Source organism: Camelus bactrianus, chromosome 3, assembly GCF_048773025.1.
Source record: "Camelus bactrianus isolate YW-2024 breed Bactrian camel chromosome 3, ASM4877302v1, whole genome shotgun sequence".
Taxonomy (NCBI): Eukaryota; Metazoa; Chordata; class Mammalia; order Artiodactyla; family Camelidae; genus Camelus; species Camelus bactrianus.
The window spans coordinates 40,797,920-40,816,481 of NC_133541.1; the positions used below are offsets into that span (position 1 = coordinate 40,797,920).

General features: G+C 38.9%; 1 protein-coding gene and 1 non-coding gene across 4 annotated transcripts in view; one reads left to right on the top strand and one right to left on the bottom strand.

Annotated features, from left to right (window-relative positions):
• The window catches only part of PDE4D (phosphodiesterase 4D), a 1,348,493-nt gene that overhangs the window by 489,936 nt on the left and 839,995 nt on the right, over window positions 1-18,562 (bottom strand). The window lies entirely within an intron of this gene.
• Window positions 6,576-6,647, top strand: TRNAT-AGU (transfer RNA threonine (anticodon AGU)). Its single transcript has one exon. It is a non-coding gene; the product is annotated as a tRNA-Thr (tRNA).

Sequence of the window (18,562 nt, forward strand, 5' to 3'; positions counted from 1 at the left end):
ACTGCAGTATAACTTCACCTACCCTGACTAATACACCTACCCAAGTAAGAGGAATATTTTTATAATTTACAAACTATTAGCCCTGATTTGTAATTTATTCAATGAAAACAAGTTAAGTATGCTCCTTCTTAGAACAGCTCACCTGCCCAAAGTAAGTTTCTGGTAAGTCAAATCAGTCCTTTCAGATCTTAGAAGTGGCAATCAGTAGAGCTTCTGCTTATTTATTGATAGTTTTTGTTTATGGAAATTTGAAAAATGCAGAGTACAAGGAAAAAAAAGTGTGCATTTATTTTAATGACTTTTAGAAAGAAGTAATATATTAGTGATATGGAATCAATAGTACAATATTTTAAAAGACTAGGTTAACTCCGTAAAGTGAATATGGTAAATGTTTACTTTATTCTTTATTTTCTGACTGCTGCTGGCTTCCTGCCTGCTTCCTAGCACCAATTTGTCTCCACCTCACATGCCAATAGATGTTTAGAAATGTTGGAGAATGCAGAGGAAGCCAGAAGTCTTCTTTCTCAAAGGTGCATCTAAACATCTGATAAAATGGGGAGAATTCATTGATAGGCCATTCTTTGGACATGCATTTAAATCTCCCATACCAGTAGGAATTTAAAATGAATATCACAAAAGGGTAACTGCTTATTCTTACACTTAAAAAAACCAGATCATTTATCTTATCTAAAATTTTACACAGATTAAGTTGCAGGAGAGGAATATACTATGTCCATATATTATACAAATAAGATTTTCGTCAGAGATGGTAGTGAAGGAAGCATTTCCTGAAACATTTCCTGAAATGACAAGACATAAATTTGCCTGTAAAATCAGAATGCCTCAGCCGATCCATTGAGATTTGATCAACATGATCCCTACGGTAAGAAACCTAACCCTTTCAAATTGCATGAAAATTAGAAGACAAATGAAGATGTTCTGGATGGAAATCCACTTTCAAATAAACCACTGGGAGGGAACTCATTTTTTAAAAAAAGAAACTGTTTTTTTCTCTCTGTCACTCATAGTTATGTCAAATGCTTGCACATTGAAATAAAGTATATTTATCTACTTAGGTTTGAGTCCTTTTTAAGAAATACTTTAACCAAAGTAAGATCTTCACAAGAAGCTGATGTTGGTGACCAAGAAAAGCATCTTATTTCCCGTTTTCTGTGTCCTGGAGAGAGAAAGGAAATCTATTTCCCACTCTCTCACATGGTAAATGCATCTCAGTAGCGCTGAATCCTCAGGACAATAGGGCCTGTCATTGTGAGATATTTTATACACGACTTAGCCATCTTGTAAAATCAGACACAGTGATTAACCTGAGGGCTCTTCCTCACTTTTCAATGGTATTTAGCTATTGATAAATATTAATGTGCATGTGATTCCACTGGCCATTTTTGAGAAAGGAGCTGTCAGTTGGCTGATTCCAAACTCTGTGACCAGAGGGCTCCAAGCGGGCCTGGCCCCTGTGGGCAGGGCCAAGGCACTGAGGAAGTGTGGGTGAGGTGACAACAGGTGTTGGACAGGTTGCTGAGTGACTGCTCTCCGCAGGCCTGAGGACAGGAGAGAAGGGTTGCCACCTGAAGCGCTGAGCAGCAACCCCGGAGGAATCTCAGAGTCTGAGAAATTTGAGCAGAAAGAGGTTTCACAACATTTCAGTTCCCCAGGGTTGGAGCAGCAGGACTCCCTGACAGAGAGAGAAGCAAATCAAAGCCCATGGTCATGAACAGAACTCCTCAACAGGAGTGCAATCCCCTGCATCCACAGCAGCCCGTGAGAATACTTCCTGCACCAGTCACCCAACTGAGATGTGGGGACATCACCTGGGTACAAAGGGCCCCTACGGGCTGTGAGGGAATGAGCCTAAGTGCCATTCCCTGAGGAGCCATTATGCACCAGGCGCTGCTGTAAGTGTGCTGAGGGCATTAACCCATTCCATCCTCACAACCACTCTCAGAGTCAGAGTACAACTTGCCTTTTTGTACAGATGCAGAAATGGAGGCAGAGAAACGTGAGGGAACTTGCCCCAGGTGATACGGCTGGTACAGAGGACAGCCAGAATATGAACCCCAGAAGCCTGCCTCCTCCAGAACCCACACTCAGAAGCCCCAAGCTTTACCATCTCTCAGGGAGGAAATCACAAAGCAGAAAATTTCCATATTTGCTTCTAAGAGGAGGCAAGTTATATGCATGAAAAGATCATGAACAGGAGGATGCAGAAAATGATAGATGCCCAACGCTAAGAAATACATAGTTGTTGAAACAGGTCCATAGAAAAAAAAGAGGGAAAGGAGAAAAAAAGAACAACAACAAAAACTTGAGAAGTGGGTCTTTGAATTGGATGTGAAGTAGGAGAAAGGCCCCTCAGAGGGGCCTGGGTTCAAATCCCAGCTCTGTCACTCCCAAGCTGTGTGAGCACGGGTAAGTTACCGCATTCTCTGTGTTTTAGTTTCCTTCTCTGCAAGGAGAGTAAAACCTATCTCCAAGGATATTCACAAAGATAAAGCAAAGTTTGTCATGTACAGTTTTCGGCCTAATGCCTGGCCCAAGGTAAACACTTAATATTTTTAATATTATGCAGCTGCGGGGGATGGAATGAAGATTTCAGATGAAGGGAAAAGCCTAAGAAATGAATCTGTAAAAACCAGAAATACAGTCTCAAGGTTGGGTTGGGTTGCGTTGGGCTGGATGGGTGTCTGATTTGAGGTTGGCAATGAGAGAGGCTCTCTCGAATGGTCACAAGGAGAGGTTTCAATGCTATAAGGGGTTGCCATGAGGTCACTTTGACCAATAAGTACTGTGCACTTTGTGCAAACCCATGAGTGTAGGAGAAGCATTAGAGACACCTGGATAAGGAAAACCCATTCTATTTGTGGTGAAACTGGCTGGCCAAGAAGATGCTGACCAGTCAGAGCTCAACTTTTCCAAATGAGCATGGCGCACTTGAGAGGACTGATCACAAGGGCAGAAAATAATGGGATTAATTCATTAATCGAGAAAGCATTTGTCAGACACAAAGCAGATGCCAAACTCCACTCTGGGGGTGAGGAGGGTACACAATGAATGAGGTAGACATGACAGGAGCCCCCCGGAAACTCATTCTTACTGGAGAGGCAGACAAGAAAAGAGCATGCACAGTTCTACTGGGGAAGTGGTATTAAAAAAAAAAACAACAAAACAAAAAGCAATTCACAGGCTGCCGAGGAAGCACAGAAATCTGGGTGTAACACAGCGGGAGCGGAAGACTTTTAAGAAGAGACAAGCCTTAGATGAGTCTCAAAGGAAGGGACAGGTCTCACCAAGCAGAAGGGGTCGGGGAGGGGAGACATTCTGATCGGAAGGAATAGCTTGGTCAAAGGCTGACAAAAGAAATAAGAGGATGTGTTTAACACGTGCACAAAAGTACTTGTTTATAGTAACTTTATTCACCATGTTTCAAAAAATTAGAAACAACAAATGTCCAACCGGAAAAAGGACAAACATATTGTGACAGAATTGTATTAATATAACGGAACACTACTCAGCAATCACCAGAATGAACTAACGTACAGGACATGGATAAATCTCAGAAATGTTACGCTGAGCCAAAAAAGCCAGGCATAACAGACTACATACTGTATGATTCCATTTCTATGAAGTTTAAGAACGTGGAAAACTATGTGATAGAAACTAGAACAATGGAGGGAGCGTTTTGATTACAGGGGGACATGAAGCCAACTTTCAGTGATGATAGAAATGCTCTTTCTTTTGACTGGGGTGGTGATTACCTGGTTCTATGCATTTCTGAAAATGACTGAACTGTACACAAGATTTGTGCATTGCTAAGTATGCAAATTTTACCTCCATAAAAGGAGTTAAGAATTACTTGTTTAAAACTATGATTTTGACATTATGAATAATAAAAGTCAAATTTTAAATCCAGTAAGTTTTATTAAAGTCAAAAAAAAAAAAAGATGATGTGTTTAAGGAGTTGTAAAACACTTCCCACAAACAGGGTGCAGTTAGGGTGAGGCATGTGAAGTTGAGAAATCCCAAACTAAAGACACTGGAGACTCAGGGAACACTGTGCAGGAGAGGGATGGGCTGAGTTTTGCCCTTTAGAGAGGTCCCTGTGGAAGAAGAGGCAAGGAGGATGGGGTGGGTGGCGAGACTGAAGCCTGTACACTATTTAGAAAATTACTGCCTGAAACGCAGGAGGGAAATGGTTTCAGGATTATTGGGTGACAAAAGGAGGGACTCAATGAATGGACTATGGCATAAACTTTAGGAGGAAAAGTGAAGCACCAGACTCTCCTTAGCTTTGAGTCAAACTGGCAGAGTGACTGGGATGGTACAGACTCTAGACAGATGCTTCAGGCTTCAGCTCCAGAGTGCCTGAGAGCAGTTATCCCCCAACTCCTACAGTTTTCTCTCTCTTTTCCAGTCACATGGTCCTTCTCTACCCTCTGGGATACCACCCCTCCTCCCACAGATGGGAAATGGAAAAGAACGTATGAATCATGGGGAGACAGCCAAGACAGCAGAGGGCAAGAAGAGAGAGAAGGGGATGAAAAACAATACCTAAAAACAGACTCGAGGAGGCAGGCAGTGCATTTGCTAATGTCACTAACAAAATGACCAGAAGAAATAAGATTTTATAAATAAATACAAACACACGCCTATTTCTGTGTAGATTAAACAATGACACCCCCTCTCAGCCAGAAACATCTCACACCTTGAGAACTGGAAGTGTTAGAGGCTTGGGTGGGTGGGATTTGGTTTTCCCCCTTGGAAATACGGGTCGTATTTTGACTTTCAGAGGCACACAGATGAGAAACGCATTCCTGATCTTGGAAATGTGGTTGCTGCCCATTACTTTCAGGATAAAGGAAGAATCTTCAGTGTGGCAGACAAGGAAGGCTGAGCCTCTTCTCTCCCTCTGAGCCCACCTTCCCCTGGCTCTTATTCACCACTCACCACTTGTTCATTTACCACAAGAGTTCTCTCTCTTATGTTCCTTCTCCTGGTTCATTCCTATTGATCTTTCGAATCACAGTGTAAACAATCCTTCCTTAAGGAAGCCATTCCTGATCTACTGGACTAGGTCACAAACCTCCTCATAGATTCTTGGAACTCTGTGTGTTTCTTTTTTATAGCATCTGCCCCTGGTGCAGTTTCATGTACGTGTGTGTATGTGGCAATTTGATTAATGTTTCCTTGCCCCATAGGACTATGAATTCCATGTGGGCAGGAACTGTATCTGATTTTGCATGCCATTTTACCCTCCATGTCTACAAATGGATAGCGAATGGAAATAAGTGTGTGGGGCATGGGGAGATAACAGGGTGTAATGAGGTTGAGGGAGCTGAAGCTGAAAACAGGTGTCAAAGACCAACTTAACTTATCGACCATTTTCCTAGCCTAGGTATTATGTTCACACGGTATTTCTTCTTTCTGGACTGAGTGAGAAAATATGGCTATTTAATTTTTTAGAAATATTTTATTTTATCTATTTATTTTTTGCTTTTCTGTTTGTTTGTTTTGCTTTGTGGGGAAGTAATTAGGTTTATGCATTTACTTACTTATTTTAATGGTGGTACTGGGGATTGAACCCAGGACCTCATGCATGCTAAGCATGCACTCTACCACTGAGCTACACTGACTCTCCTAAAAGTTTATTTAGTTATTATTATTTTTTTAATTTCCTAAAATCTTAGACTACAAACAAAGACACTGTTAGGATAGTATACTTCTGTTAGAGCCTAAGTGGAAGTTAAGTGTTCTTGAGTCTTATAATTTCTGCATTAGAAGTTTTCTATATTAGCTTTCACCCTGACACAAAATTAAATGCAAATTGGAGGCATATGAACTATTTTATTTCAGATCTTAACCTTATTTTTCCTTAGGACATTCATTGAAAGTATGGCTTATTATCGAAAATCTATTCTTCACTCTGTTTCTAACCATCTAGCCACTCAAAAAGACTTGATTTAATGTCTGAAGCCAAATCCTTGCTTCCCCTTGTGATTACAAAGACTCTCAGTAAATAAGAGGCAGCCAATATCGAATAGCTAATGGTGGGTCCTACTAGTTACTCTTCTCTTTGAGCGACCTGCAGGTGATGGCCAGCATGCATTTCTTGGCATCTCCCCAGGAAGCGCAGAGATTTACAGGTAAAGAAGGTAAAATTCAAATCAGTCAATTTTCTTATTACAGATATAGTTATTATGTAGGGAGTATGTTTGTCAGAAAAGAAAGTTAAAGTAGTAGATAAGTTTATTTTCTAAATTTTATTTGTTTGTTTGTTTGCTATTTATTTTTGGAGGGGAGGTAATTAAGTTTATTTATTATTGTTAATGGAGGTACCAGGGATTGAACCCAGGACCTTGTGCATGCTAAGCACGCACTGTACCACTGAGCTAAACCTTCCTCCCCTCTGATACATTTAAATTGTGGAAATATCTGAGAATTTACATTATCTATAACCCAAATAATTGTGAACAATATAAAGTTGACTTTATCAATCTTTACATACAGAAAAATGTCTGGAACCCAAACACTATTTTAAAGTCATGAGTTCCAGAGATGGAGAGGGTATAGCTCAGTGGTAGGGTACATGCTTAGTATGCATGAGGTCCTGGGTTCAATCCCCAGTACCTTCATTAAAAATAAATAAGTAAATAAATAAGCCTAATTTACCACCCCTCCATAAATAAAGAAATAAAAAGAAACTGCCATTAAAGTCATGAGTTCCAGGATAAAAAAAAAATTCTTTTGGAAAAAAGTAATATTGAATTTTTCTAAGCCTTTGAGAAAAATACAACTTTTACTTATGTATTTCAATTTCAGGCAGGCTAACTGCAACAACTCCACTGGAACTGAACAATGGTAGACGGTGGGAGTGAAGTTTCTTACCGTTGGAAGGGAGGTTATGTCTAAACAAGGGGGAGAGGCTAGAATGATGCAGGTTGTAATGGATTATAGTTGGAAACATCAGTATGAACTCATGCTTTTCTACTTATCTATCTCTCTGTCTAACCATATATACAGATAGTTACACATAGTTACACAGGTCAGTATACACACGTGTATTTCCCTGCTGTCAGCCAAGAAGGCTGAGAAGCACTCATACCCAGTAGCAATGAGAATACTCTGGACCAAAATCTTGGTTTGAAGTACCATTCTCTGATGAAAGAAACCAGGGATCCTTGGGTAACTGGCTGAATCTATGACTGGGGAAGGAAATGTACTAGACGAGTCTGCATCTTACAATGAAAATGCTAAAAAAGAAAAACCCCAAATCCCACAATGATGGGATATGTAAAAGGGACACAAGAACCAACTGAAAGAACTCCCAATGGCCACAACAGAAGAAATCTGAGCTTCAGCATAGTATTAATTTAATTTAAAATTTAAACATAATAGGTATAAAATAATATTCATGAGTCCATACTGATAAAAACAAATGATTAGATAAGCAATTAAATAAATGGAGGAGAACAGACACATCTCCTATGGAGAATTCCAAATACTTTATGGAGATACTCTGCCTACAAGGAGGTTGACCATAACTCCCTCCTTAAGTGTGGGCTGTGCCTAGTGCTTCCCTTCAAAGATAATAGTATGAAAATATGGAAAAATAATAAGTTAACACAATAAAAAAAAATTTACAGTGAAAAAAAGCATGACAAAATCATGTCAACCAGATGACCAAGATTAACGCGAGTAACAGTAAGACATTTTGAGAGTGTGATGAAAATGGCACTGTATCCTCTGTGGTCTTCCTCCTTGCAACACATAACCCCAGTAGAATCAAGACAAAAACACCAGAAATCCCAACTGAGGGAAATTCTACAAAATGTCTGACCAGTAATCCTCAAAACTGTCAAGGTCATCAAAACAAAGGAAATCTGAGAAGCTCTCTCAGCCAAAAAGAATCTAAGGAAACACAACTAAATGTAATGTGCTTTTCTGGATGGGACCCTGGAATAGGAAAAAGAACATTCAGCAAAGCTAAGAAAATCTGAACAAAGTATGGGCTTCAGATAACAATACTCCTAGTATTGGTTCATTACTTATAACAAAAATTCAATACTCATATAAGATGTTAATAATAATGGAAAGTGGGTGTGGGGTATATGTACTATTTTTACAACTTTTCCAGGAATCTAAAACTCTTTTAAAATAAAATGTTTAAAGAAACTCTAAAAGTCTATAAATTTAATTTAAACTGGTAGAATTAGATAGTCAAATCTAATCTTACTGATATAAGCCAATATTTAATTTACTTAAACAAAAGACATAGTACCCTTCATATACTACTCTATGACTAATTGCTTTCTCCACATTTCTTTAGAAAATATTAGGTCATGTTATACATCATCAATTAAAGCCAGGTTAGAATGTTAGTCAATTGCTAAATACATGACTTATTTAAAGAAAAGTTTACTAAAAGGAAACGTGAGATGCATTATCTATATGGCCGTATCTTTCAAAAAGACAAAGAAAAGAGTCAAGAGTGGCTTAGTGTTCTAAGACATTAAAAAAAAAAAAAAACCAAACAAACAAACAAACAAAAACAGTGGGAAAACTAGTGAAGAAAGCAAACATTTTCAACCAACTAGAAAAAAGATAAATATCAGAAAATTGTTAAGATGTTAAGATGTTATCATTTGCTCAGGACTTTGGATCCTAGCTAATATTGTCCATTTGTCCATCCTTACTTCCACAATTGGACCCATGCAGGCTATGTCACAGGAAATGCTTCTTCTGACCATTAGAACATCCAGACCCATTCAGGGGTTAAATCTCTCTTACTAGGTATACCCACTTGTTACATTTCATATTTGCAGCCACAAAGAACCAGTCTCATCCAAGCACCAGTCCTTCCATTACTGCATCATTTTCTTTCTTCTCCTTAACATCTGCAGTCCTTCAATCACTTTATATGTCACAAGGTATGAGTCTGCTTCCATCCCTCCTCTCCTCAGATGCCTCTCCAGTATGTCTGCAGCCCAGAAGTGAGCACACTACTCCAGCTGAGGTCTGAATGCTGCAGGGTCAAGTGGACTCATTACCTCTTTATTGTGGGCCCTTCCAGTTCTATTAATGTAGCCTGAGTTGCTACGTGAACTCTCCAAAATAGGTTCCATATTTTACCTTCAAACCTGGATAGCAGATACAAGTCCTACATTATCTGTGATTACTGTGAACGAGGTTAGCACATTATTATTTGTCCCTGAATATCATACTTGGCTTCCCGGACAGAAGCTTTGAGTATTCATGTATCACAGCTCTCCTGTGATGACACAGCTAGAGGTACCCTCAGATGACACACCTTCCATCCTTCCCTTACTCTAAAGTAAACAAAAATAAAAACAAAAAAACAGATTAAAAAACCCCACCACCTTCTTCTTTGTCCTAGCTACACGGGTATAAAATCAGAATTGAACATAATGATAGGAGGAGAGTACTTTTTAATTTCCATATTTAATCTCCTGGCATCTTCTGGATATCTCAAAGTACATGTATCCCCATAAGAAATATATATTACTGCCTGGCTAATAAATAATGATGTCATACAGAATTAACCAATTAATAATTCAAGAACACTTTAAAATTCAGGTGCCAAAGAACACATTTTTCTAATCTTTATAGAAAATACATAAAATAATATATAAAATGCCATTCGTAAATTGTGAAAACTGTTGGAATAAAAGGACAATACAGATGGTAAATTTCCTTGAAATGCACTTAAAGTCTTGTTATTGATCCATCTAATTCAATGCTATCAATTCTACTAAGATACAGATATTTTAAACATTAATGCTTTCAGGAATAAACAACACTGATAAATATGCCCAAAACGACAAATCTCCAAGAAGAAAAATAACAAGTAACAAATGCCAGCCAAATTTCTATCTGAAATAAGCTACTTAGTGATATTATTGGTATCTTTAATCAAGAAAGATGAATTACATTCATCTTAAGAAGTTTATTTATAGTGGACTTGGGTTAAATAATAAATTAACAGGGGTAGAATTTGTAGCTCAGAATCAGAGGAGAGGAAAAACATATTAATCAAGTAGACATGTTAACAAAATAATAGATTAGTCAAGATTACATTTGAATAAATTAGCAATGGAAAAAGATAGCCATAATAATACCTAATTTTTAGCTCCTGACAAGAGAAATGGTGGTGTTTTTTAAAAGACAAATTCATACAAATGTCCAAGAAATAGGTACTCACTTCTATCCTTATGCACTGTAGCATACAGGAGACAACAGTTTGCTTCTCCCTGAGGTTTTTTTTTTAAGGTAACATGGGAATGAAAGAGATTTTTTCCCCCACACTAGACATAAAGGTTCCTACAGGCATCACTTGGTTGATGCACAAAACACAACGTGAAAGGCACTAGGGACCTCAGTTTAAGAACAACAGTCATAAGACTGATGTACTAGTTGCTTCCTGAACACTGGCCTCAGTTCTGGAGCACTTAGCAGTGATGAATGAGCATGAAGAATCAGGTACCAAAAAGCCATTTCTCTGCAAATAAAACCTTTTTATTTTCTTTTATCTTTTGTCTGTCTTGAGTGAAGCTCTGAAGAAACTAAGGATACAGAAGGAGTGAGGAAAGCATGCAACTCAGATTACCCAAAGGAGATGCTCATGATGAGGCTGAATAAAAATAGATTCTGAGGAGAGAAAGGGGGAAAATGGCCAAAATCTTCAAAATTCTGTTGATGTACTATTGCTTTCCAAGTAGTGGGTTTTTCTCAAGGTAAAGATGTCTGGTACCAATGGACTCAATCAAAGATTTTTTACTCGTGGCTAATTCAAACATTCGAGTATTAGAATCAAATTCTTAGGGTCAACTTTTAATAGCCAATTCACATAAGTGTGAAAAATGAAGAAAGGATGAGAAAAAGGAAAAAATGCATGAAGCCTTTATGTCCTGTATTCTAGAATTCCATTCTCTTTTGGTTTTATGTAGTAATTTTTTTAATTGCCAAGAAGAATTGCTTCAGAGGGAAAATAAACGGCAGTCATATCAGAGATTCTTAAAAAAAAAACAACTCCTTTGATCTGGGCTCATGCATGTAAAGGATTTCATAATGTCCAGAACCCTGGGCACTTGTCTTCATTCTCCTTCCAGACTGCTTGTCATTTCATAATTATTTTCATGGTTCCCATTGTCCTAAACACAGGAATATGTGCTTGAAATATATCGATCACAGGGAAGCAATCTTGTAAACTGACATGAATTAACAGATCCAACTAGGAGCAGCCTCACTCAAAAGTTTGACTTACACATCTGCTCTTACACAACGAAAGTCATGTATGGACTCAAGAACACTTGCATCTGAGATGCAGATCTCCTTAAGAGTCAGCCAAGGCTGCCTCATTCTGTATGACTGTCACCATAACAAATGCAGGACCCATAACTCTATAACCTGGTGCAATGATGGTCTGTGAGACAACTCAAAGTACGTGAGAATGTTTTTAACTTCAAGATAGTATTGGAAAGACAGCATTTTTCTCATAAAATATATTTTTATTCACAGTATCTTTTTATGAACACCTCAGTATTTTCTATAGTATTTAATGAAATTGTAATGAAACCTGGTATATAATGTTCCTTGTACTATTAACTAACCATACTGTTTACAATTTCCAAAGAGCCTTCAAGTAGCCTACAACCTGCACTGAAATTTGTGAGGAAGGAAAGAAACAGGAGGGAAACTAAAATGCATCAAACATCTTAAGTATACAGGTTCTCTGATTTTTACATATCTCATTCCTCTTTACGCACATCCTTAGGACAAATTTCCTTTCGATCTTAATAGCAGAAGTAGGTGTGCTTTCCCTGAACCACAGGGTTGTTTATATCTCAAGGACACTGGGATTTGTACAGAAGCTTCCTGACTTAACACTGGCTCCTAGGAAGCTTAGTGTGAACTTTATATGTTATCTGAATACCCTTAAACTCCTAGAAGGTGGAGGGCTCTCCGGTCTCCCTTGAGATCTAGACAAAATTGATTTGAACTTCCCAACTTCATGACCAGTAAGAATCTCCAAACTTAATCCTTGAATATGTGACCATTTCCTGGGGCAGGGCTCATTGCTCTCTTGCTAATACTACACAACTCCTTTTCATTTGCCCACCACCAGCCCCACCGAAATTCCTTCAAGCCCTTCTGAGGCTTGAAATCAGACATGCAGACAGTAGTGGTCTTTTTTTCCCTCCTGTCACTGGGGAGGGGTCTCTTTATGGACTGAGTGCACACAGTTCTCAGCTTTCCCTAGGCTTCTCTTCTCAGTTCCTCTTCTAATCTCTCTTCCCCTTCTCCACCATTCCAGGTGGCTCTGCAAATTCTCCCTCAGGAGACCTGAGCACCTCCCAGCAGCCAAATTCTCAAGGACTCTCTTCCTACCCCAAGGGCATCTTCAAAGTATTTCTTCCAGCAAAGACATGTCTCTTCCCCAAGAAGATTCTGGCACCATTTGTGAAGGTACCATAATTTTCCTCACCTCATTCCATAGACACGTGAGTATTAACATTATACCTAATTTCCCTCTGCCCTGTGTTCACCATTCTCCCCTACAAGTTATAGTTATACACCACGGATGTTGCTTGAAATGCTGCCTGGAACAGGGCAAGGTTTGAACCAATGAATAAAATATTATCTCACTGAATCTTGACAACAAATCTGGTTGATTGCTCCTATTGTATTCTTCTATTATGAATGACAAAACTGATGCTTAGAAAGTCAGACCATTTGCTCAGAATCAGCCCATCACTGTCAGAGGTGAATTTGAACTTAGTTCAATATGGCTGTAAAGAACGGGCTCCTTCTCTTGTAGTACCTCCTGCTAAGAGAGAGATGGGTACAAGACCCCTCAATGCTTTGTCAACATGCACATGCCACCTCCTCCTCCCCCTCATGCAGCCACCCCCAGATTCTGATACTTCTTGTTACTAAGATGAATGGGTTTTGCACAAACTCTTGCAGGAATTTCTGACACATGATACAATTATCTTTCCTAACAGACACCTTCTCTCACCCTCACCATCTCCACCAGAGAATCACAGTTCTAGAACCTTAAAATGTTAAAGCTGAACTTAAGTTTTCAGAGTATACTCTGATCAGAAAATTACAAATATATAAAAGAGGTCTTGATCTTCTTTCATGATAAAGCAAGAGTAAAACCTTATTTCAATGATCATTTTAGCTAATAGATATGATGGATACTTTCAATGAAATATAAAAAATATAGCCTACTTGTTCAAAGGTTCAACTGAGGAATTATTTTTCACAAAAAATTTTAATATTTTCCACATCTCTAATATCTTTGTCTTGAGAGGTCATTTAATGTCTTTTGAAACCAACTGAAAATCAAAGCAAGAGCAAAATGAAAAACTTCAGAAGCATAACAATGAGAAAAATCTAAGAAGATATCGATTACTTCAGAGTCAAAGAATCTGTCAGAGTCTGTAGATTGAGTGTCTACTTCTTTCTTTTTTTTTTTTTTTTTGGTAATTTTTCAAATGTATTTCATTGGTATCATGCAGAAAAAACAATTAACATTTTACTCAAAATCATGTTACTTTCCCCTTGAATTCTACATAATAACATAGACTTATTGACTTCTTGAGAAGAACTGTGCTAAGCATTTTACATATAATATATCATTTATCCTTAAGCAATATGATGTAGGATTATTAGCCACATTTTCTAGATGAAGGGGAAAAAAAGAAAGTTATACAGTTGCCTAAGGGCGTAAGAGTTCATAAGAATAATGATGCAATCATGGTTGTCTAACTCCAAATCCCACGCAGCTGCTTCTCAGTATATTATTCCTACTATGTATGATGTGGCCAAGTTTGTGAAAAAGACGAGAGGTATGTAAGACATGGATGTTTTTCTTTAGCCTTGAAACATACATCAATTACAGAATGTCAACAGTCAATAGATAATCAAACACTAAATTATGCAGTCTATTTGAGTCAATGGGAATTAAAAGTGAAGCTCTGAGTTCAAAGAAGGTTTCGTGGAAGAGATGAAATGCTGGAGACTGAGGGGAACTTGAACGATGAGTGGAACTTAGTTAGACAGAGCAGAGGGCAGAGCATCCCATGTGTGGGAATCGGATGTGTTTGGGAACTGCAAGAAAACCAACATAATTAAAGAAGAGGAATGTAGTTCGGGAACCATGAGAATGAAATCAGGAGACTTGGAGACAGATACTGTGAGACACAATTACAAAGAGCTTTGAAGGTCAAGTAGAGAAAAATCCATGTGTTCCATCATTCCCTCACTCCACAAAATCTATGAATGCTGGTACAAGAGCCAGGGAAAATTAAGAAAACAGAGTAAAACAGAAAGCCCAGGAGAATTCTGTTCACAGTCCTGTCACAGTCAGCGTCAGGGCCGTGTCCATATCCCCTCAGCAATTACGTGCCGATGGCATCCTAGGTTAAGCAGGTGCTGTGTTCTACCTATGGCTCTGCCTGCATGCAGGGTGGGCTGGGATACCAGGGATTCACTCCTAGGAGCAGCCAAAAGCCAATGAAGAATGGGTGCTGGAGGGTAAATCCTGCAGTGTCCTCATCTCTTGGGTAGAACGACTGTGAACCTAGCTCTCCATCATCTCCTAGCGGTCGCCAGCAGCACTGAGCTGCAGTTGCCTGCTTCACTACCTGATCATTAATGCACTCAGTTTGGGCTTTCTCTCCTTTCCTGTCTCACTTTCCCACTCCCCCATTGGTGTTTCCAGGGATGACCCCCTGGATAAAACATTTGCACTCAAGTCCTTCTCTCGGAGCCTGCTTCTGAGGGCGACAGCAACGCAAAATAGCTCCAGGAACAACTCACTGTGGTGGAGTTCCTGACTGCCCAGAGCCTTCTAAGCACTTTATATATATTACACCTTTCTAATCTCACAACAGCCCAGGAGGGGAAAACTATTCTAACCTCCACTTTACAGATGAGCAAACCAAGGCACAGGGAGGCTAAACAATTCCTGCCAGAGTCACACAGCTAGAAAGCTTGGATCCAGATTTGAACCAGGCATTCTGGATCTGGAGGCAGTGCTCTGAGTCACTGAATTGGCCATCTCTCTGCACATGGACATAAATGACTGTACAGCAACACACATGGTGCTATAGGAAGGACAAGGAGTTCTACGAGAACAGAAGGGCTTAACCCCACCTGGAGTTCAGGGAAGGTCAAGCAAACCAAGTTCTGATGGCTCAGCAGGAGTCTGCCATGGCCAAAGGGCAAGAAAGTGCAAGTGCTCCCCAGGACTAGACCCATCATGAACAGGGTAGTGACTTCAGATACCATGGAGCCCCAACAGGGGCACTAGATCAAGGGGAGGAGGGAGTCATGGTGGGGGCTGGGGACTAGCTGGGCTCCAGCATCCCCAGCCCTTCTTGAAAAGTACAGCATTTATATAAAGCTTAAGCATATGTTTGTATCTTCTGTACTAAAGATGGAGATATATATATATATATATATATATATATATATATACACACACACACACACACACACACACACACACATACACATTTTAACTGTATGATTTCATTTACATGACATTTGGTAAAAAAGTAAAACACAGAGATAGAAATCAGATCAGTGGTTGCTGGGGGCTGGAATCAGGAGAGGGGATATTGCCAAGGGGTATAAAAGAAATTGGGGTAATTATTATACAACTTTATATATTTGCCAAAAATCAAAAGCAATACATGGCTCTAAAAATAATACATAGGAAATATGTGTCCTACATTTTCTGATTAAAAAAAATTAAACAATTGTACACAGAGAGTTAGGTATATATTCAAGTAAGATGTTTAACGATGGAAACTACTGCCTAAATTCCATATGCCTAGCATAGTGTACTTGATAACTGTCTAATCATTTGAGAAGAAAAATCTTAAAGATGGCTATATTTAAAGACGCAAATATTGGATCTGTATGGTGGAATAAATAGGAAGGGAACATCAATACTAATAGTTGCTGCCATGTATGCATTAGACTAGAAAGGCAGAGGCCAGGTGAGCAGGACCTATGCTCCATGGTGTCCAATACAGGACCTGTTGCAGGCAAGAGAAGAGATATGAAGGAGGAGACTTTTTAGAGCTCAGTCTGATGGTGTAAGATGTATGAAAAGAGGAGAGAAGAGTCATACACAAAGGCTGAGCCACGTCTGAGAACTATATCATGTATCACAAAAAAATAATTAAAAGGACACATAAATGTTAAAAATGAAGAAATGGACGTATGTTTTCAATGAAGATGTGGACCAGCTGCAGATTAATTTACATAATATTGTCTTGCCAGAAAGAGAAAACATAGACCTCTTCAAGGAAAGAAATATTCTGGTAAATAAAAGTGAATTAACTGGTTATTGGTTTTAAAGAAATAATTAGTGTCTTACTAATGAACTCATCTACAAAACAGAAAGAGACTCACAGGCATAGAAAACAAACTTATGGTTACTGGGGGGAAATGGGTGGGAAGGGATAAATTAAGAGTTAGAGTTTTGCAGATATTAACTACTATATATACAACAGATAAACAAGTTCATTCCAACAAGTCCAACATCATTTGGATTTTGTAGATAAACACAATGCAGCAGGATAGCTGCCTCTGCAAAGAGGGTTAAACTCTTCTGAATATCAGAAACCAAGATGTGTGGGAATTATTTACACTCAAGATGACAATTTTTATGGAAATTTACAGAAGCTTTCTAAAGGTAGGTGATTCTGGTTGAGGTTTGAGAGACAAGGAGAAATGCATTGTTTTCCATAATTCAAACTCAACCCAAGGAACCCAAGGTGTTGTCTCTGGTATACACCAAAAAGTTCCAAGAATGTGACACAGCAAAAGCAGCTTGGTCCTCAAACAATCTAGAGCTGATGGGAAGACTTAGGTTGGAAGAGACCAGCCACTAAACAACTAGATTACCCTAGGCCATCTGGTTAACCATTTACAGTCTAGTCTCCTAATCTGTACAGTAACAAGAGCTAGCATTTACTGGTTACTCACTGAGTGACAGGTGCTCTTCCAAGCACTTAACAGGTCTTCTTGTTTATTCTTCACACCAACACTAAGAAGTGAGAACTATTTATTATTCCTTCTTCACAAGTGGGAAAACCAAAGCACACAGAGAGGTTAGATAATTTACCCAAGGTTTGCAGACCATCGTAAGTAGGTAATGTACCCTTGCCATGGATTGTGGGGAGGAGTAAATAAGACAATGTATATAAAAAGCCTGACCTATACAGGGCATTAATAACCTCTCAAATGTGATATTTATTATTATTATTATTATCATCTTTATTATTTTCATAGCATGAGTTTCCTTGCTTCATCTCAAAATATAGCACAATAACATTATTTGAATGATGCAAAACGATATTTAATTAAATAATACCGACCATATAATTTTTGTTACTCATCCTTTTCTTTGCACGTACTCATTCATTGAGGAAAAATGTATTGAGTGCCTCTGGGTGCAGCATGGAGCCAGTACTGAGGATAGGAAGTAGAAAAAAGTGGTCACGGTGGCTACTCTCATGAACAGAGTGGAATGTGATTTGTTACTCGAAAGTCTCACAGGTTAGCTTGGTCATAGAAAGTTCCTTGAAGCAAGATGTGCAGTGAAGTTCTGGCTAAATGCAGTTAGTCTTTCAAAGGGTGACATCTTACTGCACCAGAACACTTCGCCTTTCTTGAAAATCAACCTTGCAAGGATTATTCTTTAGAAAATGAGACTTTTCAACAAATGTCGTCTTCTTTTAGTGTTAGGTAGTTAGATGAGTGGGGCCACTGGGCAGACAGGTGGGGAAAAAAAAAAAAAACTGGTTAAAACTCGACAGCCACAACCTCGCAGTAGCAGAAAAGACCTAATCAGACACGACCAATATTCCTTGTATTATAATTAACATTGAGGTTTAGCCCCCCAACTCCATGGATTTTTCTGTGTACACCATGGGTAAGGACATGCGCAACGGGGACAAACATGACTAAGCTTGTTCCAGGGACAAGAGCCAGCAATCTATCAAGAGACCACCTCTAAGCGAGGGTGTAAGAGAAAGGGGAGACCAAAACCACCACTTTTCCTCCCTTGAAACAGGCTGCCTCCCATTCTTGGAAGTGCACTTTTCCTTTTTTTAAAAATAAATCTTTTAAAATAATGCACCATCTCCCGACTGTAAACTTGTCTTTCGGGTATGACAAGAACCAGAGTCTTTACTTTTTGGGGGAACATTAGAACTCAAACACCCAAGACTCCACACTTTATAGCTTGTGAGAGGTCTCTTCCACTGCCCTTAGTAATCCTTGGGCTTTGCCAGTTTGCCTCCTATCAACTTTCTAGCTCTTCATTCTTCTCTAAAACAGCAAGGGCCTCTCCATCACCATGACAGTGATTTGTTTTAAATTTACTAAGCAAACACACAAACACAAAGTGACCCAATGACTATGTATCTGATATTGAGAACTTCAACCCATGTTATTTCGTCAGACGAGATGGAAGCTGGAGGAACAAGGATAAGCTTTAGAC